Source organism: Oncorhynchus kisutch, linkage group LG16 (assembly GCF_002021735.2).
Source record: "Oncorhynchus kisutch isolate 150728-3 linkage group LG16, Okis_V2, whole genome shotgun sequence".
In the NCBI taxonomy this organism is placed as follows: domain Eukaryota; kingdom Metazoa; phylum Chordata; class Actinopteri; order Salmoniformes; family Salmonidae; genus Oncorhynchus; species Oncorhynchus kisutch.
Genome location: NC_034189.2, coordinates 17,017,934 through 17,043,666, shown reverse-complemented (window position 1 = coordinate 17,043,666; position 25,733 = coordinate 17,017,934). Strand labels below are relative to the sequence as shown.

General features: G+C 47.0%; 1 protein-coding gene across 1 annotated transcript in view; it reads right to left on the bottom strand.

The window, feature by feature from the left end:
• Positions 1-24,966, bottom strand: part of LOC109906216 (galactose-3-O-sulfotransferase 3-like) — a 50,970-nt gene extending 26,004 nt beyond the window's left edge. Inside the window, exon 1 of the mRNA XM_031791886.1 lies at positions 24,591-24,966. The gene's annotated coding sequence lies outside the window, so the exon portion shown is untranslated. The remainder of the gene's footprint in view (positions 1-24,590) is intronic.
• Between the last annotated feature and the right edge of the window lie 767 nt (positions 24,967-25,733).

Here is a 25,733-nt window from a genome sequence, read left to right as displayed (position 1 = left end):
CACAATGCTGTCACACTACCAAGCACAGTCAGTTACCACAATGCTGTATACTGCCAAGCACAGTCAGTTACCACAATGCTTTATACTGCCAAGCACAGTCAGTTACCACAATGCTGTATACTGCCAAGCACAGTCAGTTACCACAATGCTGTATACTGCCAAGCACAGTCAGTTACCACAATGCTGTATACTGCCAAGCACAGTCATTTACCACAATGCTGTATACTGCCAAGCACAGTCAGTTACCACAATGCTGTATACTGCCAAGCACAGTCATTTACCACAATGCTGTATACTGCCAAGCACAGTCATTTACCACAATGCTGTATACTGCCAAGCACAGTCAATTACCACAATGCTGTATACTGCCAAGCACAGTCATTTACCACAATTCTGTATACTGCCAAGCACAGTCATTTACCACAATGCTGTATACTGCCAAGCACAGTCAGTTATCACGATGCTGTTGTGCCAACCTGCGTCTAATTTAGCGAGATAATTGAAAACAGTATTCTGTTATAAAACCACATTATCAAGCTCTTCACATTGCCCTCTCTCCACACACACACACACACACACACACACACACACACACACACACACACACACACACACACACACACACACACACACACACACACACACACACACACACACACACACACACACACACACACACACACACCCTAACCCTGCCTTTAAGCACAACAGCACTTACCAGTGATCGCAGGGTGTGTGGTTGAAATACGTCTGACGTGGTTGATACATTGGACCACAGCCTGGGCAGCTAGAGCTTGGTGTCTCTCAGCCCAGAACACTGTGTTTAGGATGAAAAAGCTTGGTGTCTCTCAGCCCAGAACACTGTGTTTAGGATGAAAGAGCTTGGTGTCTCTCAGCCCAGAACACTGTGTTTAGGATGAAAGAGCTTGGTGTCTCTCAGGCAAGAACACTGTGTTTAGGATGAAAGAGCTTGGTGTCTCTCAGCCAAGAACACTGTGTTTAGGATGAAAGAGCTTGGTGTCTCTCAGCCCAGAACACTGTTTAGGATGAAAGAGCTTGGTTTCTCTCAGCCCAGAACACTGTGTTTAGGATGAAAGAGCTTGGTGTCTCTCAGCCCAGAACACTGTGTTTAGGATGAAAGAGCTTGGTGTCTCTCAGCCCAGAACACTGTTTAGGATGAAAGAGCTTGGTTTCTCTCAGCCCAGAACACTGTGTTTAGGATGAAAGAGCTTGGTGTCTCTCAGCCAAGAACACTGTGTTTAGGATGAAAGAGCTTGGTGTCTCTCAGCCAAGAACACTGTGTTTAGGATGAAAGAGCTTGGTGTCTCTCAGCCCAGAACACTGTTTAGGATGAAAGAGCTTGGTTTCTCTCAGCCCAGAACACTGTTTAGGATGAAAGAGCTTGGTGTCTCTCAGCCCAGAACACTGTGTTTAGGATGAAAGAGCTTGGTGTCTCTCAGCCCAGAACACTGTGTTTAGGATGAAAGAGCTTGGTGTCTCTCAGCCCAGAACACTGTGTTTAGGATGAAAGAGCTTGGTTTCTCTCAGCCCAGAACACTGTGTTTAGGATGAAAGAGCTTGGTTTCTCTCAGCCCAGAACACTGTGTTTAGGATGAAAGAGCTTGGTGTCTCTCAGCCAAGAACACTGTGTTTAGGATGAAAGAGCTTGGTGTCTCTCAGCCCAGAACACTGTTTAGGATGAAAGAGCTTGGTTTCTCTCAGCCCAGAACACTGTGTTTAGGATGAAAGAGCTTGGTGTCTCTCAGCCCAGAACACTGTGTTTAGGATGAAAGAGCTTGGTGTCTCTCAGCCCAGAACACTGTTTAGGATGAAAGAGCTTGGTTTCTCTCAGCCCAGAACACTGTGTTTAGGATGAAAGAGCTTGGTGTCTCTCAGCCAAGAACACTGTGTTTAGGATGAAAGAGCTTGGTGTCTCTCAGCCAAGAACACTGTGTTTAGGATGAAAGAGCTTGGTGTCTCTCAGCCCAGAACACTGTTTAGGATGAAAGAGCTTGGTTTCTCTCAGCCCAGAACACTGTGTTTAGGATGAAAGAGCTTGGTGTCTCTCAGCCCAGAACACTGTGTTTAGGATGAAAGAGCTTGGTTTCTCTCAGCCCAGAACACTGTGTTTAGGATGAAAGAGCTTGGTGTCTCTCAGCCCAGAACACTGTGTTTAGGATGAAAGAGCTTGGTGTCTCTCAGCCAAGAACACTGTGTTTTGGATGAAAGAGCTTGGTTTCTCTCAGCCCAGAACACTGTGTTTAGGATGAAAGAGCTTGGTGTCTCTCAGCCCAGAACACTGTGTTTAGGATGAAAGAGCTTGGTGTCTCTCAGCCCAGAACACTGTGTTTAGGATGAAAGAGCTTGGTTTCTCTCAGCCCAGAACACTGTGTTTAGGATGAAAGAGCTTGGTTTCTCTCAGCCCAGAACACTGTGTTTAGGATGAAAGAGCTTGGTGTCTCTCAGCCCAGAACACTGTGTTTAGGATGAAAGAGCTTGGTGTCTCTCAGCCCAGAACACTGTGTTTAGGATGAAAGAGCTTGGTGTCTCTCAGCCCAGAACACTGTGTTTAGGATGAAAGAGCTTGGTTTCTCTCAGCCCAGAACACTGTGTTTAGGATGAAAGAGCTTGGTTTCTCTCAGCCCAGAACACTGTGTTTAGGATGAAAGAGCTTGGTGTCTCTCAGCCCAGAACACTGTGTTTTGGATGAAAGAGCTTGGTTTCTCTCAGCCCAGAACACTGTGTTTAGGATGAAAGAGCTTGGTGTCTCTCAGCCCAGAACACTGTGTTTAGGATGAAATAGCTTGGTGTCTCTCAGCCCAGAACACTGTGTTTAGGATGAAAGAGCTTGGTTTCTCTCAGCCCAGAACACTGTGTTTAGGATGAAAGAGCTTGGTTTCTCTCAGCCCAGAACACTGTGTTTAGGATGAAAGAGCTTGGTGTCTCTCAGCCAAGAACACTGTGTTTAGGATGAAAGAGCTTGGTGTCTCTCAGCCCAGAACACTGTTTAGGATGAAAGAGCTTGGTTTCTCTCAGCCCAGAACACTGTGTTTAGGATGAAAGAGCTTGGTGTCTCTCAGCCCAGAACACTGTGTTTAGGATGAAAGAGCTTGGTGTCTCTCAGCCCAGAACACTGTTTAGGATGAAAGAGCTTGGTTTCTCTCAGCCCAGAACACTGTGTTTAGGATGAAAGAGCTTGGTGTCTCTCAGCCAAGAACACTGTGTTTAGGATGAAAGAGCTTGGTGTCTCTCAGCCAAGAACACTGTGTTTAGGATGAAAGAGCTTGGTGTCTCTCAGCCCAGAACACTGTTTAGGATGAAAGAGCTTGGTTTCTCTCAGCCCAGAACACTGTTTAGGATGAAAGAGCTTGGTGTCTCTCAGCCCAGAACACTGTGTTTAGGATGAAAGAGCTTGGTGTCTCTCAGCCCAGAACACTGTGTTTAGGATGAAAGAGCTTGGTTTCTCTCAGCCCAGAACACTGTGTTTAGGATGAAAGAGCTTGGTGTCTCTCAGCCCAGAACACTGTGTTTAGGATGAAAGAGCTTGGTGTCTCTCAGCCAAGAACACTGTGTTTTGGATGAAAGAGCTTGGTTTCTCTCAGCCCAGAACACTGTGTTTAGGATGAAAGAGCTTGGTGTCTCTCAGCCCAGAACACTGTGTTTAGGATGAAAGAGCTTGGTGTCTCTCAGCCCAGAACACTGTGTTTAGGATGAAAGAGCTTGGTTTCTCTCAGCCCAGAACACTGTGTTTAGGATGAAAGAGCTTGGTTTCTCTCAGCCCAGAACACTGTGTTTAGGATGAAAGAGCTTGGTGTCTCTCAGCCCAGAACACTGTGTTTAGGATGAAAGAGCTTGGTGTCTCTCAGCCCAGAACACTGTGTTTAGGATGAAAGAGCTTGGTGTCTCTCAGCCCAGAACACTGTGTTTAGGATGAAAGAGCTTGGTTTCTCTCAGCCCAGAACACTGTGTTTAGGATGAAAGAGCTTGGTTTCTCTCAGCCCAGAACACTGTGTTTAGGATGAAAGAGCTTGGTGTCTCTCAGCCCAGAACACTGTGTTTTGGATGAAAGAGCTTGGTTTCTCTCAGCCCAGAACACTGTGTTTAGGATGAAAGAGCTTGGTGTCTCTCAGCCCAGAACACTGTGTTTAGGATGAAATAGCTTGGTGTCTCTCAGCCCAGAACACTGTGTTTAGGATGAAAGAGCTTGGTTTCTCTCAGCCCAGAACACTGTGTTTAGGATGAAAGAGCTTGGTTTCTCTCAGCCCAGAACACTGTGTTTAGGATGAAAGAGCTTGGTGTCTCTCAGCCCAGAACACTGTGTTTAGGATGAAAGAGCTTGGTGTCTCTCAGCCCAGAACACTGTGTTTAGGATGAAAGAGCTTGGTGTCTCTCAGCCCAGAACACTGTGTTTTGGATGAAAGAGCTTGGTTTCTCTCAGCCCAGAACACTGTGTTTAGGATGAAAGAGCTTGGTGTCTCTCAGCCCAGAACACTGTGTTTAGGATGAAAGAGCTTGGTGTCTCTCAGCCCAGAACACTGTGTTTAGGATGAAAGAGCTTGGTGTCTCTCAGCCCAGAACACTGTGTTTAGGATGAAAGAGCTTGGTGTCTCTCAGCCCAGAACACTGTGTTTAGGATGAAAGAGCTTGGTTTCTCTCAGCCCAGAACACTGTGTTTAGGATGAAAGAGCTTGGTGTCTCTCAGCCCAGAACACTGTGTTTAGGATGAAAGAGCTTGGTGTCTCTCAGCCCAGAACACTGTGTTTAGGATGAAAGAGCTTGGTTTCTCTCAGCCCAGAACACTGTGTTTAGGATGAAAGAGCTTGGTGTCTCTCAGCCCAGAACACTGTGTTTAGGATGAAAGAGCTTGGTTTCTCTCAGCCCAGAACACTGTGTTTTGGATGAAAGAGCTTGGTTTCTCTCAGCCCAGAACACTGTGTTTAGGATGAAAGAGCTTGGTGTCTCTCAGCCCAGAACACTGTGTTCAGGATGAAAGAGCTTGGTTTCTCTCAGCCCAGAACACTGTGTTTAGGATGAAAGAGCTTGGTGTCTCTCAGCCCAGAACGCTGTGTTTAGGATGAAAGAGCTTGGTGTCTCTCAGCCCAGAACACTGTGTTTAGGATGAAAGAGCTTGGTGTCTCTCAGCCCAGAACACTGTGTTTAGGATGAAAGAGCTTGGTGTCTCTCAGCCCAGAACACTGTGTTTTGGATGAAAGAGCTTGGTTTCTCTCAGCCCAGAACACTGTGTTTAGGATGAAAGAGCTTGGTGTCTCTCAGCCCAGAACACTGTGTTTAGGATGAAAGAGCTTGGTGTCTCTCAGCCCAGAACACTGTGTTTAGGATGAAAGAGCTTGGTGTCTCTCAGCCCAGAACACTGTGTTTAGGATGAAAGAGCTTGGTGTCTCTCAGCCCAGAACACTGTGTTTAGGATGAAAGAGCTTGGTTTCTCTCAGCCCAGAACACTGTGTTTAGGATGAAAGAGCTTGGTGTCTCTCAGCCCAGAACACTGTGTTTAGGATGAAAGAGCTTGGTGTCTCTCAGCCCAGAACACTGTGTTTAGGATGAAAGAGCTTGGTTTCTCTCAGCCCAGAACACTGTGTTTAGGATGAAAGAGCTTGGTGTCTCTCAGCCCAGAACACTGTGTTTAGGATGAAAAATAGGAAAAATGCCAAGGGGGATGAATACTTTTGCAAGTCACTATATATATATACTCATACTATTAATATGAAGTTTGCTAGGGTTGCAACTTTACCATAACGTTTAATGATGTCTAATATGGAAACAGAAGGCTGGATCAATATGTTACCAAAATCACACATTGAAACTACATTTGAATGATTAAATGCCATGTAAAGAAAACTCTGTCAAGTCCAGATGCAATTATTTTCAAAGTAAGCATCTCCCATGTATCATATTGACAGAGACTCCTTATTGAACCAGCTCTAAGGATCTAAGAACATAATTACCTGAATTGGAAACAAATAACACCAGTTGATCCGAAGACACACACAGCACACACACACACATGCCACAAAGGTCATAGGTCAAACTGGTGATGATGATGATGATGATGAAGGGGGTAATTTCCTTGGTACTTATTCCTGTGAGAGTCAGCTATGTACAGCTCCACTTGTCTGAAGTTATTTTCCTCTGTAGGATGTACACCATTTATTCAACTGTAACACCTCATAGACATGTGAGTGTAGCCTGATCCTGGATCTGTTTGTGCTGTCTTGCGTGACAATGAGTGCCAAGGCTATGGCAAAACAGTAAAAACTGATCTGGGCTCAGGCTAGTGCCTGTGAGTCTGCCAGTGGGGTTGGTTGAATTATTAATTGTGACGTAACAATAAATGTGCTGTTCCCACAAGTTGTCCTAATTCAAAAAATGCCAGAGCAGATGGCACATAGCCTCTGACAGAGATGTGGTGTTCAAGAAGAAGGAAAGGAGAGAGACAGAGATGGTGATAATGAGAGTGGTGAGGAAATAAAAATAGAGGGGGGGGGCAGAGAGAGCGAACCCGGAGAGAAACAAATAAAAAGGAGAAAAGGAGAGAGAAGAGAAAATGGGATGGTGATGGAGAGAGGGAGGGAAGCAAAAAGAGTGGGGGGGGGCAGAGTGAGAGAGGGAGGGAGGGCTGCAGGCAGGCAGACAGCAGTAAATGTGATCTCTCGCTGCTGTGGCGAAGAGCTTTAAAGACGGTAATCAGATTCCACACGCCACTCGAGCTTCCTCTAACTCTGGTGGCTGGCCAGGCGCTAAATACTCTGGTCCTCTAACTTCTCCTGTACACCAGCCAGGATGAGGAGGTCCTCTTTCTCCTCTACACCAGCCAGGAGGAGGAGGTCCTCTTTCTCCTCTACACCAGCCAGGAGGAGGAGGTCCTCTTTCTCCTCTACACCAACCAGGAGGAGGAGGTGGAGGTCCTCTTTCTCCTCTACACCAACCAGGAGGAGGAGGTGGAGGTACACTTTCTCCTCTACACCAACCAGGAGGAGGAGGTGGAGGTCCTCTTTCTCCTCTACACCAACCAGGAGGAGGAGGTGTAGGTCCTCTTTCTACTCTACACCAACCAGGAGGAGGAGGTGTAGGTCCTCTTTCTCCTCTACACCAACCAGGAGGAGGAGGTGTAGGTCCTCTTTCTCCTCTACACCAACCAGGAGGAGGAGTTGGAGGTCCTCTTTCTCCTCTACACCAACCAGGAGGAGGAGGTGGAGGTCCTCTTTCTCCTCTACACCAACCAGGAGGAGGAGGTGTAGGTCCTCTTTTTCCTCTACACCAACCAAGAGGAGGTGGTGTAGGTCCTCTTTCTCCTCTACACCAACCAGGAGGAGGAGGTGGAAGTCCTCTTTCTCCTCTACACCAACCAGGAGGAGGAGGTGGTTGTCCTCTTTCTCCTCTACACCAACCAGGAGGAGGAGGTCCTCTTTCTCCTCTACACCAACCAGGAGGAGGAGGTCCTCTTTCTCCTCTACACCAACCAGAAGGAGGAGGTCCTCTTTCTCCTCTACACCAACCAGGAGGAGGCGGTGTAGATCCTCTTTCTCCTCTACACCAACCAGGAGGAAGAGGTGGAGGTCCTCTTTCTCCTCTACACCAACCAGGAGGAAGAGGTGGAGGTCCTCTTTCTCCTCTACACCAACCAGGAGGAGGAGGTGGTGGTCCTCTTTCTCCTATACACAAACCATGAGGAGGAGGTCCTCTTTCTCCTCTACACCAACCAGGAGGAGGAGGTGGAGGTCCTCTTTCTCCTCTACACCAACCAGGAGGAGGAGGTGGAGGTACTCTTTCTCCTCTACACCAACCAGGAGGAGGAGGTGGAGGTCCTCTTTCTCCTCTACACCAACCAGGAGGAGGAGTTGGAGGTCCTCTTTCTCCTCTACACCAACCAGGAGGAAGAGGTGGAGGTCCTCTTTCTCCTCTACACCAACCAGGAGGAGGAGTTGGAGGTCCTCTTTCTCCTCTACACCAACCAGGAGGAAGAGGTGGAGGTCCTCTTTCTCCTCTACACCAACCAGGAGGAGGAGGTGGTGGTCCTCTTTCTCCTATACACAAACCATGAGGAGGAGGTCCTCTTTCTCCTCTACACCAACCAGAAGGAGGAGGTCCTCTTTCTCCTCTACCTCAACCAGGAGGAGGTGGAGGCCCTCTTTCTCCTCTACACCAACCAGGAAGAGGAGGTGGAGGTCCTCTTTCTCCTCTACACCAACAAGGAGGAGGAGGTGTAGGTCCTCTTTCTCCTCTACACCAACCATGAGGAGGAGGTGGAGGACCTCTTTCTCCTCTACACCAACCAGAAAGAGGAGGTCCTCTTTCTCCTCTACACCATCCAGGAGGAGGAGGTGGAGGTCCTCTTTCTCCTCTACACCAACCAGAAGTAGGAGGTCCTCTTTCTCCTCTACACCAACCAGGAGGAGGTGTAGGTCCTCTTTCTCCTCTACACCAACCAGGAGGAGGAGGTGTAGGTCCTCTTTCTCCTCTACACCAACCAGGAGGAGGAGGTGTAGGGCCTCTTTCTCCTCTACACCAACCAGGAGGAGGAGGTGTAGGTCCTCTTTCTCCTCTACACCAACCAGGAGGAGGAGGTGTAGGTCCTCTTTCTCCTCTACACCAACCAGGAGGAGGTGGAGGTCCTCTTTCTCCTCTTTACACCAACCAGGAGGAGGAGGTGGTGGTCCTCTTTCTCCTCTACACCAACCAGGAGGAGGAGGTCCTCTTTCTTCTCTACACCAACCAGGAGGAGGAGGTCCTCTTTCTCCTCTACACCAACCAGGAGGAGGAGGTCCTCTTTCTCCTCTACACCAACCAGAAGGAGGAGGTCCTCTTTCTCCTCTACACCAACCAGGAGGAGGAGGTGTAGGTCCTCTTTCTCCTCTACACCAACCAGGAGGAGGAGGTGCAGGTCCTCTTTCTCCTCTACACCAACCAGGAGGAAGAGGTGGAGGGCCTCTTTCTCCTCTACACCAACCAGGAGGAGGAGGTGGTGGTCCTCTTTCTCCTCTACACCAACCAGGAGGAGGAGGTCCTCTTTCTCCTCTACACCAACCAGGAGGAGGAGGTCCTCTTTCTCCTCTACACCAACCAGGAGGAGGAGGTGGTGGTCCTCTTTCTCCTCTACACCAACCAGGAGGAGGAGGTCCTCTTTCTCCTCTACACCAACCAGGAGGAGGAGGTCCTCTTTCTCCTCTACACCAACCAGGAGGTGGAGGTCCTCTTTCTCCTCTACACCAACCAGAAGGAGGAGGTCCTCTTTCTCCTCTACACCAACCAGGAGGTGGAGGTGGAGGTCCTCTTTCTCCTCTACACCAACCAGGAGGAAGAGGTGGAGGTCCTCTTTCACCTCTACACCAACCAGGAGGAGGAGGTGGTGGTCCTCTTTCTCCTATACACAAACCATGAGGAGGAGGTCCTCTTTCTCCTCTACACCAACCAGAAGGAGGAGGTCCTCTTTCTCCTCTACCTCAACCAGGAGGAGATGGAGGCCCTCTTTCTCCTCTACACCAACCAGGAAGAGGTGGAGGTCCTCTTTCTCCTCTACACCAACAAGGAGGAGGTGGTGTAGGTCCTCTTTCTCCTCTACACCAACCAGGAGGAGGAGGTGGAGGTCCTCTTTCTCCTCTACACCAACCAGAAAGAGGAGGTCCTCTTTCTCCTCTACACCATCCAGGAGGAGGAGGTGGAGGTCCTCTTTCTCCTCTACACCAACCAGAAGTAGGAGGCCCTCTTTCTCCTCTACACCAACCAGGAGGAGGTGTAGGTCCTCTTTCTCCTCTACACCAACCAGGAGGAGGAGGTGTAGGTCCTCTTTCTCCTCTACACCAACCAGGAGGAGGAGGTGTAGGTCCTCTTTCTCCTCTACACCAACCAGGAGGAGGAGGTGTAGGTCCTCTTTCTCCTCTACACCAACCAGGAGGAGGAGGTGTAGGTCCTCTTTCTCCTCTACACCAACCAGGAGGAGGAGGTGGACGTCCTCTTTCTCCTCTACACCAACCAGGAGGAGGAGGTGTAGATCCTCTAACTTCTCCTCTACACCAACCAGGAGGAGGAGGTGTAGGTCCTCTTTCTCCTCTACACCAACCAGGAGGAGGATGTGGTGGTCCTCTTTCTCCTCTACACTAACCAGGAGGAGGTGGTGGAGGTCCTCTTTCTCCTCTACACCAACCAGGAGGAGGAGGTGGAGGTCCTCTTTCTCCTCTACACCAACCAGGAGGAGGAGGTGTAGATCCTCTTTCTCCTCTACACCAACCAGGAGGAGGAGACGGGGACCTCTTTCTCCTCTACACCAATCAGGAGGAGGAGGTGGAGGTCCTCTTTCTCCTCTACACCAACCAGGAAGAGGAGGTGGAAGTCCTCTTTCTCCTCTACACCAACCAGGATGAGGATGTGGTGGTCCTCTTTCTCCTCTACACCAACCAGGAGGAGGAGGTCCTCTTTCTCCTCTACACCAACCAGCAGGAGGTGTTGGGGGTCCTCTTTCTCCTCTACACCAACCAGGAGGAGGAGTTGGAGGTCCTCTTTCTCCTCTACACCAACCAGGAGGAGGAGGTGTAGGTCCTCTTCCTCCTCTACACCAACCAGGAGGAGGAGGTGGAGGTCCTCTTTCTCCTCTACACCAACCAAGAGGAGGTGGTGGTGGTCCTCTTTCTCCTCTACACCAACCAGGAGGAGGAGGTGGAGGTCCTCTTTCTCCTCTTTACACCAACCAGGAGGAGGAGGTGGTGGTCCTCTTTCTCCTCTACACCAACCAGGAGGAGGCGGTCCTCTTTCTCCTCTACACCAACCAGGAGGAGGAGGTCCTCTTTCTCCTCTACACCAACCAGGAGGAGGAGGTGTAGATCCTCTTTCTCCTCTACACCAACCAGGAGGAGGAGGTGGAGGTCCTCTTTCTCCTCTACACCAACCAGGAGGAAGAGGTGGAGGTCCTCTTTCTCCTCTACACCAACCAGGAGGAGGAGGTGGTGGGCCTCTTTCTCCTCTACACAAACCAGGAGGAGAAGGTGGAGGTCCTCTTTCTCCTCTACACCAACCAGAAGGAGGAGGTCCTCTTTCTCCTCTACACCAACCAGGAGGAGGTGGAGGCCCTCTTTCTCCTCTACACCAACCAGGAGGCGGTGTAGGTCCTCTTTCTCCTCTACACCAACCAGGAGGAGGAGGTGTAGGTCCTCTTTCTCTTCTACACCAACCAGGAGGAGGAGGTGGACGTCCTCTTTCTCCTCTACACCAACCAGGAGGAGGAGGTGTAGGTCCTCTTTCTCCTCTACACCAACCAGGAGGAGGAGGTGGAGGTCCTCTTTCTCCTCTACACCAACCAGGAGGAGGAGGTGTAGGCGGAAGGGGTGCAGGTGTTATAGAAAGAGCAGAGAATTAATCTTCTTCACAAAATGTATGCACAGAATTTATATATTTTTCCCCACAAAACAAACAGAGACCCTCCGTCTGAGGAGAGACTAATTAATCCTCCAGACACCCTAGGGGAGAGTCGCTCTGCACCACTCTCTCTCTCACACTTACACAATGCTCCCCACCGAGCCGGGTCAGTTGGAAGATAATCATTTATTACGTTAACGGTATGACTGACCCCCACCAGTCAGTCATGCCCCTCAAGGGGAACGACCTTTACACCTTTACACTATTATTTTATCAATGTTTTATCTGTTTTTATTCATCAGTATTTTTAAACACTGAAGTTGAATCTGTTTTCATCGCAAATTATCTACTCCGTTTGAGCATTGTATGTTGTGTTGAAAAACATTTAAAAAATCATGTATTTGGCTGCTGCTGCTAGTAAGGATTTGTTTGAATAAGAAAAGAGTTGTTTGAAACATCCTACTGTATTTTATTATGCATTGAAAGGTCTAGTTGTCTATTATGACATCTGTGTACACACCTGTGGATATCCTATGGGGCTTTCCACAGAATCGGTCCTGATACTGGACACTATAACTGGGAGGCCAATCCAGTTTGTTCTTGTAGGCCTGTGTCAGCTAGAGTTCTCATTATCAGCCTGAACCCGACGGTGTCCGGCGGCCCGGCCCGGTCTTATGTATGTCTGTTATAAAAAAAATATTGTTCTCCGTTTGTGACACAAATGTCAACCGTACTAGTTGTTCAGGCTCTGATCTTGTCCCATCTTGATTACTGTCTGGTACTAAGGTCAGGTGCAGCAAAGAAAGACCTAGCAAAGCTGCAGCTGTCTCAAAGCAGAGCAGCACACCTTGCCCTGAACTGCACACACAGAACTAACATCAACAACATGCATGTCAGTCTTTCCTGGTTGAGGGTTGACGAGAGATTAACTGCCTCTCTTCCAGTTTTTATGAGAACTATTAATGTGATGAAAATTCCAGATTGTCTGCATAATCAAATAACATTCAGACACCCATACACAACCCACAAGACATGACATACCAGGGGTCTCTTCAGACACCCATACACAACCCACAAGACATGACATACCAGGGGTCTCTTCAGACACCCATACACAACCCACAAGACATGACATACCAGGGGTCTCTTCAGACACCCATACACAACCCACAAGACATGACATACCAGGGGTCTCTTCAGACACCCATACACAACCCACAAGACATGACATACCAGGGGTCTCTTCAGACACCCATACACAACCCACAAGACATGACATACCAGGGGTCTCTTCAGACACCCATACACAACCCACAAGACATGACATACCAGGGGTCTCTTCAGACACCCATACACAACCCACAAGACATGACATACCAGGGGTCTCTTCAGACACCCATACACAACCCACAAGACATGACATACCAGGGGTCTCTTCAGACACCCATACACAACCCACAAGACATGACATACCAGGGGTCTCTTCAGACACCCATACACAACCCACAAGACATGACATACCAGGGGTCTCTTCAGACACCCATACACAACCCACAAGACATGACATACCAGGGGTCTCTTCAGACACCCATACACAACCCACAAGACATGACATACCAGGGGTCTCTTCAGACACCCATACACAACCCACAAGACATGACATACCAGGGGTCTCTTCAGACACCCATACACAACCCACAAGGCATGACATACCATGGGTCTCTTCAGACACCCATATACAACCCACAAGGCATGACATACCAGGGGTCTCTTCAGACACCCATACACAACCCACAAGGCATGACATACCAGGGGTCTCTTCAGACACCCATACACAACCCACAAGACATGACATACCAGGGGTCTCTTCAGACACCCATACACAACCCACAAGACATGACATACCAGGGGTCTCTTCAGACACCCATACACAACCCACAAGACATGACATACCAGGGGTCTCTTCAGACACCCATACACAACCCACAAGACATGACATACCAGGGGTCTCTTCAGACACCCATACACAACCCACAAGGCATGACATACCATGGGTCTCTTCAGACACCCATATACAACCCACAAGGCATGACATACCAGGGGTCTCTTCAGACACCCATACACAACCCACAAGGCATGACATACCAGGGGTCTCTTCAGACACCCATACACAACCCACAAGGCATGACATACCAGGGGTCTCTTCAGACACCCATATACAACCCACAAGACATGACATACCAGGGTCTCTTCACAGTCCCCAAGTCCAGAATGAATTCACGGCAACTCACAGCATTATTCAGAGTGCCCGGTGGGTTTCCGGGTTGTCTAACTGGCTTAAGAAAGAAAGAAAACGGTGTGTGTCCGTGCACCTTTTAGCCTACTATGGATGGCTCTCTCTCAGCCACAGCAGCTGGTGACACACCAGGTTTCCAATCTTGGCTGGGCCAGAGAAACTTGATTGAAATGTTTCAATTTTTGATAGGAATAGGCTGGAGTGCACTTCAGGAGAATGATGATCCACAAGACCATGACAGGCAGCGCATCTCAGTAAAGAAGAAGACCATATTTTAATGCCGTCTGTTAACACTGATACATCCGAACAAAATGCACCCTATGACTGCCCTGCTAATGCGCCTTGACCTTGTAATCTATCAAAAGCAGACCCATAACTGATTAAAATGTTTTTCTAATCAAACATACATTTAAAACACTGGGCTTTTGAGTGATTATTCAAATATTCAAAAAATCTCATTATTTATTTATTGCTTCATTATTCAAGGTGTAACGTCTGCGTCCAACTCACACCCTCAAACACGTAGATATCCTGAACGCAGCTCACTTTCCAGCTCACACTCTCAAATACCTAGATCCCCTGAACGCAGCTCACTCTCCAGATCCCAATCACCTGAATTCTAATCACCTGTTCACATGCCTGTATGTCATTATCCCACACTATTTAGTTCAGTTCTTTGCACCCCATCACTGTGAGGTATTATTTGTTTTGGGACATGTCTTTCAGAGTGCTGGGTTTTTCCCGGTGATTTACGCCTCCCGTGAATGATAGTTTTTGCCTGACTCACTAACGATGCCTTTTGCTTATTCCCTGCCTGTACTTTAGCCCATCGGATTTCCTGTTCTCTACCTATTGCCTGATCTCCCGGACGACGTTACTAGCCTTCTCCCTGCCTGTACTGTTGCCTTTTGGACCCCCTGTGTATGACCTTCTGCCTGCCCCTGGACCCAGCTACCTGCCTCCTCCTGTGTATGACCTTCTGCCTGCCCCTGGACCCAGCTACCTGCCTCCTCCTGTGGTCCTTTACAATAAACACCTGCTGCGCCCTTCGCATGAAACCAGCACACTGTCTCCCCTCGTGTTCATTACACAAGGCTCCATTTGTTATTTCATTTCAAATGATTTAAAGACATGAATGACTCATGCTGTGTAATGACATGAATGAATGATTGATTGATTATATAGAAGTAGGAAGAGTTACGTTAAGACATGACGCTTTCTCACAGCTCAATGGAGAATAGATTATTTAAGGCTGCTATGTGAGTTGAGCAAAATAATACATTTGATTTAGGCTACATTATAGCATGCTAAATGTTTCTGAAAAGTGATAGATGAGCAAACAAATGAGCTACCACCTCCACTCGCCCAGTGAGCGATCAATGAACCAAATATACAGAAAGAGATTTAGTGAAACGAAATCACATTGACTGATTATCAGACAAGTCACAGGCTTTTGTTAGGGAGTAGAACAGACTACTGCGGAGAAGTACATAACATGCTAGCAAAATGTTCTGTTTATTAATATATGCTCAAATTAGAGTGAAGATGAGCACTCACCTCAATTTAGCAAACATTTTCCCAGCCTAGTTGTTACCAAATATCCAAACAAAAATCGGACATTGATTATGAAGATGAGCTAGTGTACATGCCTTAAATTGCATTAATCTCCTTTATTCCAACAGTTGATCATAACTAAGGTCACATTTCCTCTCTCTGCGCTTTTTCTAGGCCCAACGGATGTTTCTTTGTCCCCTCACTCCGCTGCTGCTTGCCTCTACTGCATTGTTCTCAACACAAGTTAAAAGTTCAAATCAACAAGATAAAATCAATATACTGGTAGGTAGAAATCTGGATTTATTTCGGGTTCGGGCACATTTCATTTTCTGTGATGTCAGACTGAGCCTGAGTAATGGCTTCAGCTCACAGGACTTGGGTCAGACTGGGCTCGAAATGTCATGGCCCGATGAAAATTCTAGAGTGAGCCCAGATGGCTTATTGCCACTGGTGCTGTTCAGTTACATCATCATTGTGTGCTGGGCTAAAGCCTGCCAAATGCATCCCAGTCTAAACAGTTTGCACATATATTATGACAAAATAATACAGTTGAAGTCGGAAGTGGTCATACATACATACACACACCTTAGCCAAATACATTTAAACTCAATTTTCACAATTCCTAACATTTAATCCTATAAAGAATTCCCTGTCTTAGGTCAGTTAGGATCACCATATTTTTTAAAGAATGTGAAATGTCAGAATAATAGTAGAGAGAATCACTTATTTCAGCTTTTATTTCTTTCATCACATTCCCAGTGGGTCAGAAGTTTACATACATTCAATTAGTATTTGGTAGCATTGCCTTTAAATTGCTTAACTTGGGTCAAATGTTTCAGGTAGCCTTCCACAAGCTTCCCACAATAAGTTGGGTGAATTTTGGCCCATTCCTCCTGACAGAGCTGGTGTAACTGAGTCAGGATTATACGCCTCCTTGCTCGCACACGCTTTTTCAGTTCTGCCCACAATTTTTCTATAGGATTGAGGTCAGGGCTTTGTGATGGACACTCTAATACCTTGACTTTGTTGTCCTTAAGCCATTTTGACACAACTTTGGAAGTATGCTTGGGGTCATTGTCCATTTGGAAGACCCATTTGCGACCAAGCTTTAACTTCCTGACAGATGTCTTGAGATGTTGCTTCAATATATCCACATAATTTTCCTTTCCTCATGATGCCATCTATTTTGTGAAGTGCACCAGTCCCTCCTGCAACAAAGCACCCCCACAACATGATGCTGCCACCCCCGTGCTTCATGGTTGGGATGGTGTTCCTCGGCTTGTAAGCCTCCCCATTTTTCCTCCAAAAATAAAGATGGTCATTATGGCCAAACAGTTCTATTTTTGTTTTATCAGACCAGAGGACATTTCTCCAAAAAGTAAAATCTTTGTCCCCATGTGCAGTTGCAAACCATAGTCTGGCTTTTTATGGTAGTTTTGGAGTAGTGGCATCTTTCTTGCTGAGCAGCCTTTCAGGTTATGTCGATATAGGACTTGTTTTACTGTGGATATAGATACCTTTGTACCTGTTTCCTCCAGCATCTTCACACGGTTCTTTGCTGTTGTTCTGGGATTGATTTGCACTTTTCGCACCAAAGTACATTCATCTCTAGGAGACAGAACGCATCTTCTTCCTGAGCGGTATGACAGCTGCGTGGTCCCATGGTGTTTATACTTGCGTACTATTGTTTGTACAGATGAACGCGGTACCTTCAGGCATTTGGAAATTGCTCCCAAGGATGAACCAGACTTGTGGAGGTCTACAATTTCTTTTCTGATGTCTTGACTGATTTCTTTTGATTTTCCCATGATGCCAAGCAAAGAGGCACTGAGTTTGAAGGTAGACCTTGAAATACATCCACAGGTACACCTCCAATTGACTCAAATGATGTCAATTAGCCTATCAGAAGTTTCTAACGCCATGACATTATTTTCTGGAATTTTCCAAGCTGTTTAAAGGCAAAGTCAACTTAGTGTATGTACACTTCTGACCCACTGGAATTGTGTTACAGTGAATTATAAGTGAAATAATCTGTCTGTAAACAATTGTTGGGAAAATTAGTTGTGTCAAGCACAAAGTAGATGTCCTAACTGACTTGCCAAAACTATAGTTTGTTAACAAGAAATTTGTGGAGTGGTTGAAAAATGAGTTTTAATGACTCCAACCGAAGTGTATGTAAACTTCTGACTTCAACTGTATATGTTTTTGTTCATTTTAGTGTTCGGCTGGGTTTTTTTCCGGCTGTTCGAGCACACAACATTTTTTCTTGAGGCAAGTCGAAATTGGGGAGCCGAAGTCTACGTCCCTTCGTCGGTGATTGGTCAACAGTAGGGGTGGGAAGTATGGACGGGATTCTTCAATGAAGTGTTTGCTGTCATTCAACGAGAGAGAGGAGAGAGTGCAGCAGCAGAGAGGCCCTAATTTCTACGGTTACTTTTAGTTTTCATGCACATTCTTTCACTTGACAGGTAATACACCAAACATTTTAGCTGGATGTAAAATTGCACGACTAGGATGTCCTCTGCAAAAACGTCAAAAATAATTCATTTCTTGATTGATATATTTTTGATTAAGTGATATGTTGTTGCTACTGTGGCTCAAGACCCACAAACAACAGTAATATTGTTGCTGTTTTTTCATTTTTCAAGCGAAGCTCTTTAGTGCGAATATACGAGCACAGATGTTCGCTTCGCCTAGCTAAGTTCTGCTAGGACCAAACTGAACCTATGCATGTGGGAGCCGTTCGGCAGGGGGCGTGTTTGTTTGATGATCTCTCCGTGTGACGGAGTGTGTTGTGTTGCCTTCCTCTTTCCTCAGGTTCATTAGAACGATAGCGGTGGAGCTGGAGAGCAACTCTAACAGCCACGCCCACTCTGCCAGTCACAGCTTTGGTGTAGGGTGAAGTTTCACCTACTACTGGTTAAGGTTAGGACTGTGGTATTGGGAAGCTGATCCTAGATCTGTGCCTATAGGGAAACTTCACCCAGGACCCCAGCCACTTCTGTAGTGTAGGCCCCTACCCCAGACCTTCACTATGACAACCACGCTCCAAAGTGACAACCACAGACAGCCAATCAGGACAAAGACATCTTTAGAAGGCACAAAGCAGGATTAAACTTGATCAATAACAATTGTCTGCTTCAAAACTTGTTGCTTTATTCTTGCATGTTCGAACACGACCTTTGCTTATGAGTTTCAACGTTTTTGGTAACATGTTGATGGATCAGATTCGATTTGGCCTGAAAATCCCTTGAGGTCATTCAGCAACAGCTGCTCAAAAGAAGGACAAGGAATTGAGGGCAAATAATATCCATATCCACACCTGCTATACAAAGCCAACCACACCCATCCCGTTATTTCAGCCCCACCCCTTGTGTGTGTGTGTGTGTGTGTTTGTTGTGTGAGTGTTTGTGTGCGTGCTTGCATGCATGTGTGTGTGTGTGTCTCTGTGCCCAGTCCCCAGTCGGCATAGAGGTCAGCCAGATACAGGGCTTTTTAAACAGTAATCCCTGACGGTCTGTTTAAATCCAGGTCCCCATGGATGGGGATGTTGTACTGTACATCTACAAAGAGATGAAAATGATGTTTTTGCACCACCAAGGGCAGCCCGGGCCCACTGGACACACGCCCAACCTCTGGCTCCCACTCGGCTCTGCAAACCCTGCCCATCTGTTTCTCTAGCTGTTAGGCCACGTTGTCAGACTGACAGTGGGCACTATGCAGAATGCTCGCTTCGCTAGATGGTAACATAGGAGAGGATAGCCCATCGATACGGTCAGGGAAAACTCCTGGACCCTAACTGTAGTAGCTAACTCCCCATTACCACATTGTTTTTATCTCTCATATAACACTAACACACACACGCACACTCCCCACTCTCTCTTACACACACACACACACCCCTCTGCGGCTGCTGAGATGCTGCAAGTAAATATTTAATCACAAGGTCTGTAATCAGGCTCACGCTCCTTCTTAAATGCCAGTCTTCACTGAGCCCACCAGCCACCACACAACTACACACCATACAACTACACACCACACATCATACAACTACACACCACACATCTACACACCGTACAACTACACACCACACATCTACACACCATACAACTACACACCACACATCTACACATCTACACACCACACAACTACACAACTACACAACTACACAACTACACACCGTACAACTACACACCATACATCTACACACCGTACAACTACACACCATACATCTACACACCATACAACTACACACCACACATCACACAACTACACACCGTACAACTACACACCATACAACTACACACCACACATCTACACACCATACAACTACACATCTACACACCACACAACTACACACCACACAACTACACACCACACAACTACACACCACACATCTACACATCTACACACCATACAACTACACACCACACAACTACACATCGTACAACTACACACCACACAACTACACACCATACAACTACACACCACACATCTACACACCATACAACTACACACCACACAACTACACATCGTACAACTACACACCACACATCTACACATCTACACACCACACATCTACACACCACACAACTACAGAGCGGGATGAGGTAGTGGTATGAGGAGCTATGCAGCCTGGTCCCAGATCTGTAAGTGCTTTAGCCCAGGGTGTTCTCAAACCTCTCCTTGGGGCCCCCCAGCCTTTCCATGTATTTTAACTTCCACAGCTAGCACACCTGATTCAACCTGTCAACTAATCATCAAGCCTTTGACTATGTGAATCGGGTGAATCATCTGGGGGTCCCAGAGGAGAGGTTTGAAAACCACTGCTTTAGTCGTTGCTATGTACGGCATGATAACAACAGCCAAGAAAGTTGGCTAAAGCATATATAGATCTGGGATCAGGCTACAGATAGAGCCTACAGAATCTAGACATACATCTGAGTAATATGTCCCCTGACACCAGCGGTCTAAGCCACTGTGTAAAAGGTTATCTGGATCGATGGAGTAAACACACTTTATCATATTAACTTTCCCACTGAGCAGAGAGAGGGAGAGGGGAGGGGGAGAGAGAGAGAGAGTGAGAGAGAGAGAGAGAGAGAGAGAGAGAGAGAGAGAGAGAGAGAGAGAGAGAGAGAGAGAGAGAGAGAGAGAGGGGAGGGGGAGAGAGATGAATAGAGGGGGGAGATGTTAACATATGTTTCCCATGCCAATTAAGTCCTTGAATTGAATTGAATTGAGAGAGAGGGAGAAAGGCAGAGAGAGAGAGAGAAAGGGGGGGGAGAGAGATAGAGAATAAGAGAGGGGTGAGAGGGTGGGGGAGAGAAGAGAGCTGTAGAGAGAGAGGGACACAGAGAGCTAGAGAGAGAGAGAGAGGAGGGTACAGGGAACAAGAGAAAGGGAGAGAGGGAGAGGAGGGTACAGGGAACAAGAGAAAGGGAGTGAGCGAGAGAGGAGGGTACAGGGAACAAGAGAAAGGGAGAGAGCGAGAGAGGAGGGTACAGGGAACAAGAGAAAAGGAGAGAGGGAGAGGAGGGTACAGGGAACAAGAGAAAGGGAGAGAGGGAGAAGAGGGTACAGGGAACAAGAGAGAGAGAGAGAGAGAGAGAGAGAGAGGAGGGTACAGGGAACAAGAGAAAGGGAGAGAGGGAGAGGGGGGTACAGGGAACAAGAGAAAGAGAGAGAGAGAGAGAGAGAGAGAGAGTACAGGGAACAAGAGAAAGGGAGAGAGAGAGAGAGAGAGAGTACAGGGAACAAGAGAAAGAGAGAGAGGAGGGTACAGGGAACAAGAGAAAGGGAGAGAGGGAGGGTACAGGGAACAAGAGAAAGGGAGAGAAAGAGAGAGAGGAGGGTACAGGGAACAAGAGAAAGGGAGAGAGGGAGAGGAGGGTACAGGGAACAAGAGAAAGGGAGAGAGGGAGAGGAGGGTACAGGGAACAAGAGAAAGGGAGAGAGGGAGAGGAGGGTACAGGGAACAAGACAAAGAGAGAGAGAGAGAGAGAGAGAGAGAGAGAGAGAGAGAGAGAGAGAGAGAGAGAGAGAGAGAGAGAGAGGAGGGTACAGGGAACAAGAGAAAGGGAGAGAGGGAGAGGGGGGTGCAGGGAACAAGAGAAAGAGAGAGAGAGAGAGAGGAGGGTACAGGGAACAAGAGAAAGGGAGAGAGAGAGAGAGAGAGAGTACAGGGAACAAGAGAAAGAGAGAGAGGAGGGTACAGGGAACAAGAGAAAGGGAGAGAGGGAGGGTACAGGGAACAAGAGAAAGGGAGAGAAAGAGAGAGGAGGGTACAGGGAACAAGAGAAAGGGGAGGAGGGAGAGGAGGGGTACAGGGAACAAGAGAAAGGGAGAGAGGGAGAGGAGGGTACAGGGAACAGAGAGAAAGGGAGAGAGGGAGAGGAGGGTACAGGGAACAAGACAAAGAGAGAGAGAGAGAGAGAGAGAGAGAGAGAGAGAGAGAGAGAGAGAGAGAGAGAGAGAGAGAGAGAGAGAGAGAGAGAGAGAGAGGGAGGGTACAGACGGGAACAAGAGAAAGGGAGAGAGGGAGAGGAGGTACAGGGAACAAGAGAAAGAGAGAGAGGGAGAGGAGGGTACCAGGGAACAAGAGAAGAGAGAGAGAGAGAAGAGAGAAGGAGAGAGAGAGGAGAGAGAGAGAGAGAGAGAGGGAAGAGAGAGAGAGAGAGAGAGAGAGGAGGGTACAGGGAACAAGAGAAAGGGAGAGAGGGAGAGGAGGGTACAGGGAACAGAGAAAGAGAGAGAGAGAGAGAGAGAGAGAGAGAGAGAGAGAGAGAGAGAGAGAGAGAGAGAGAGAGAGAGAGAGAGAGAGAGAGAGAGAAGAGAGAGAGAGAGAGAGAGAGGAGGGACAGGGGAACAAGAGAAAGGGGAAGAGAGAGAGAGAGAGAGAGAGAGAGAGGAGGGTACAGGAACAAGAGAAAGGGAGAGAGGGAGAGGAGAGTACAGGGAACAAGAGAAAGAGAGAGAGAGTACAGGGAACAAGAGAAAGAGAGAGAGCGAGAGAGGAGGTACAGGGACAAGAGAAAGGGAGAGAGCGAGAGAGGAGGGTACATGGAACAAGAGAAAGGGAGAGAGAGGAGGGTACAGGGAACAAGAGAAAGGAGAGAGAGAGAGAGAGAGCGGAGGGTACAGGAACAAGAGAAGAGAGAGAGAGAGAGAGAGAGAGAGAGAGAGAGAGAGAGAGAGAGAGAGAGAGAGAGAGAGGAGGGTACAGGGAATAAGAGAAAGGAGAGAGAGGAGGGTACAGGGAACATGAGAGAGGGAGAGCGAGAGAGGAGGGTACAGGGAACAAGAGAAAGGGAGGAGAGCGAGAGAGGAGGGTACAGGGAACAAGAGAAAGGGAGAGAGAGGAGGGTACAGGGAACAAGAGAAAGGGAGAGAGAAACAGGGGGACAGCAAAGAAGAGCGAGAGGGAAAAAGAAGGAGAGGGAGAAAGAAGGAGAGGGAGAAAGAAGGAGAGAGGGGGGGGAGAGAGGGGGAGAGAAAGTGAGAGGTGGGAGAGGGAGAGGGAGGAGCGAGAGGAAGGGGGGTCAGAGAGAGAGAGATGAGATGGGAACAGGGAGAGAGGAGATGGGAACAGGGACAGAGAAAGGGGTAGGATGGGAGAGAGAGGGGGGGAGAATTGAATTGAGAGGGACACGTAGAGAGAGAGAGAGAGAGAGAGAGAGAGAGAGAGAGAGAGAGAGATGGGGAGAGAGAGAGAGAGACAGTAAAAGCAAGAGAAAGAGGGGGAGGGAGAGAGAAAGTGTGTAACTGTGCGTGTGGAAGTGTGTGTGTGGCGGCTGTTATCACTGTTATCCATAAGCCTGCATTGTCACTTCAAGAGCACACATTCATTGTTCTGTATTGTGTTTCCACAGTCGGGAAGACAAAGCCAACACACTACAACACTTGCTTGTGCATGACCTATGATTCTGCATCTTGATACTATAGCATTCAGAGTGATGTGTATGTCATACATCTGAATGAGTTAATGAGCTACAAGTCTTTATGAATTGGGCTTAGAGGTTAATGCTATAATGTGGTGCAACGGTCTCGATACACTTGATTGGTCCTCAGTTGAATACACAGTGGTGGATCTGCATATGCACACACACAGAAACGTTCAATTAAAATAATTTTGATTGAAGGGGGGGGGGGGGGGGGGGGTATGCTACATCACATGGCATATTCCTCACTCGTGTCACATTTTACGCTCCTACCCAGAGCAATTTACAGAATTTACAATTCTCAAGGGAACATCGAAATAAGTTTCTGCCAATCGGCTCGGGAATTCTAAACAACAATTTTACACTGGACACTCAAACGTTAACGGAATATTACGGGTAACATTACAACAACGTCCTGCCGTCCAAACTACATCGAATCTGACAGTGAATGAATTACATGAGAACATTCAGCACAATCACACTTCTGTTAACCTGACAGCTAATAGCGTGAGAACAAGTTGTCTGTGGTAGAATGCCTGGCCAAATACCAGGTCCACTGTAAATAAACCCATAGGAAACGAATTCAAATAGCTTGGCTATATGATAAGGACATTACTATTGATTTTTTAAAAGTTTGCATTTAATCATATGCATTTAAAATATATTTCTTATATTTGACCTCTTTTATGTCTTATCATATCTTCATAATTTCTCTCTCCATTGCCTCTCTCCATCTCATGTTCTGAAATGATAAACTCCTTTCATGAAAATGAATTAGGCTTACGTGGGGAGAGTTTTAAACCAATTTAATTTAATATAATGGAGAGGCTATAATTATCAATCATACAGCTCTCAGATAGATTATCATGACAGAAAAAGCATCATAATCTATTGATTTGTGAGTTTCCTTGAAGCGATTGCTGGACATTTTCGCAAAAGTAGCCTACCGTCCGCGGTCTATAGACCGGACAGGACAAGACCGGGAGAATATGAGCACGGCACTCAGACCCAACTGTCAATATTGGGAATTGGGATAATTAATTCACACTCAATAATAATGATAATGATGACATGAGAACCGGCGAGCGAACAACTGACGGGTTGAAATGACACATGCACGATGTATCTTGTCAGTGTCACAACAGCCTACGGTAACGTCGTTGCCTGTTCATCATTGTGACTGACAACACCGCAGCGCCAAGCATTTAAAGACTTAAAACCGGGGGCAGGGGGTTCACCAGTGGCGGTGACGTTGGAAAACAATGAAACAAGACAAGAATGTATTCTGATTTAGACTAGTCTACCGGGGGAAATGCCAGCAGAAATACCCATATACACATCCCCCCCATAAAAATGGATGAAATAGCGATAAACGCGGTTTAAAATAAAACTGGTGCTCTTACAGATAAACAAAAAGACACATTTTCTTTATCACCCACCTTTGTCATCTCACGACAGACAGACGCGACTGATAATGGTGCGGTTATTCTCTTTTTACGTTTTTGACCAATGTTACCCCTCTTTCACCGGCACCGCGTGATGAGAGAAGCGAACCTCCACTCTTCCTTTCCCTGGTTCCTCTTCGTCATCTATTCATTCATGATAGGAACAGGGCTGTAAGGACTACGAAAACGCTGTGAAATCGGTCGTTTTACATTTAATTGCCGCTCTGTCCCGCTGTCGCAGTCGGCAAGTCGCTGCTTGCGCTGCTCCGCCGCTGTCTTTCATCAATGCTTTGAGATCCCTCGTGCACGATCGAGACAGTCAGTTCTTTCGAGACCGATTTTCTTCAATAGCCAAACTGAATGCGCGCACGCGCTCTCCGGTCCCCCAGTCGTGGTGGCGGAATGAACTAAGCTAGCGCACTCACACACACACATACGCACACACACGGGGATCCTAGCTAACAATTCTAGGGAGAGAGAACGTTGTTGTAATGTTACCCGTAATATTCCGTTAACGTTTGAGTGTCCAGTGTATTTGTTTGTTAGGGCAATATTCTATCTGTTAGCAAAAACCTTCGGAGAACCTTTTTAGCGGGATTTGTTGTTAAAGTTAGGAGAACATTTCCTTAATGTCAAACAACTTATCTAGAACATGTATATAGACTTTTTCTACTGTATTATTGACTGTATGTTTGTTTATTCCATGTGTAACACTGTGTTGTTGTATGTGTCGAACTGCTTTGCTTTATCTTGGCCAGGTCGCAGTTGTAAATGAGAACTTGTTCTCAACTAGACTACCTGGTTATATAAAGGTGAAATATAAATAAATAAATGTTTGCAATGCTTTCAGAATATACTACATTAATGTTCTGGATGTGTTTTATGGAACATTCATGTGTCCAGTTTTCTGTGGGTTAGGAGAATATTCCTGTGTATGTCCCACCAAACATACACAGAACATGGTTGCCATGTTCTCAGAATATAAGATATTCATGTTCTAGACAAGTTTCATGGGAACGTTGCAGGAACATTTATGTTTATCAGTTGTCAGGATGTCACCTGATGGAATCAAATAAATGTCTCCCCCCTAAAAAAAAAAATCGAATTACACATCACACCTTGTTACTGTTGCCAAAC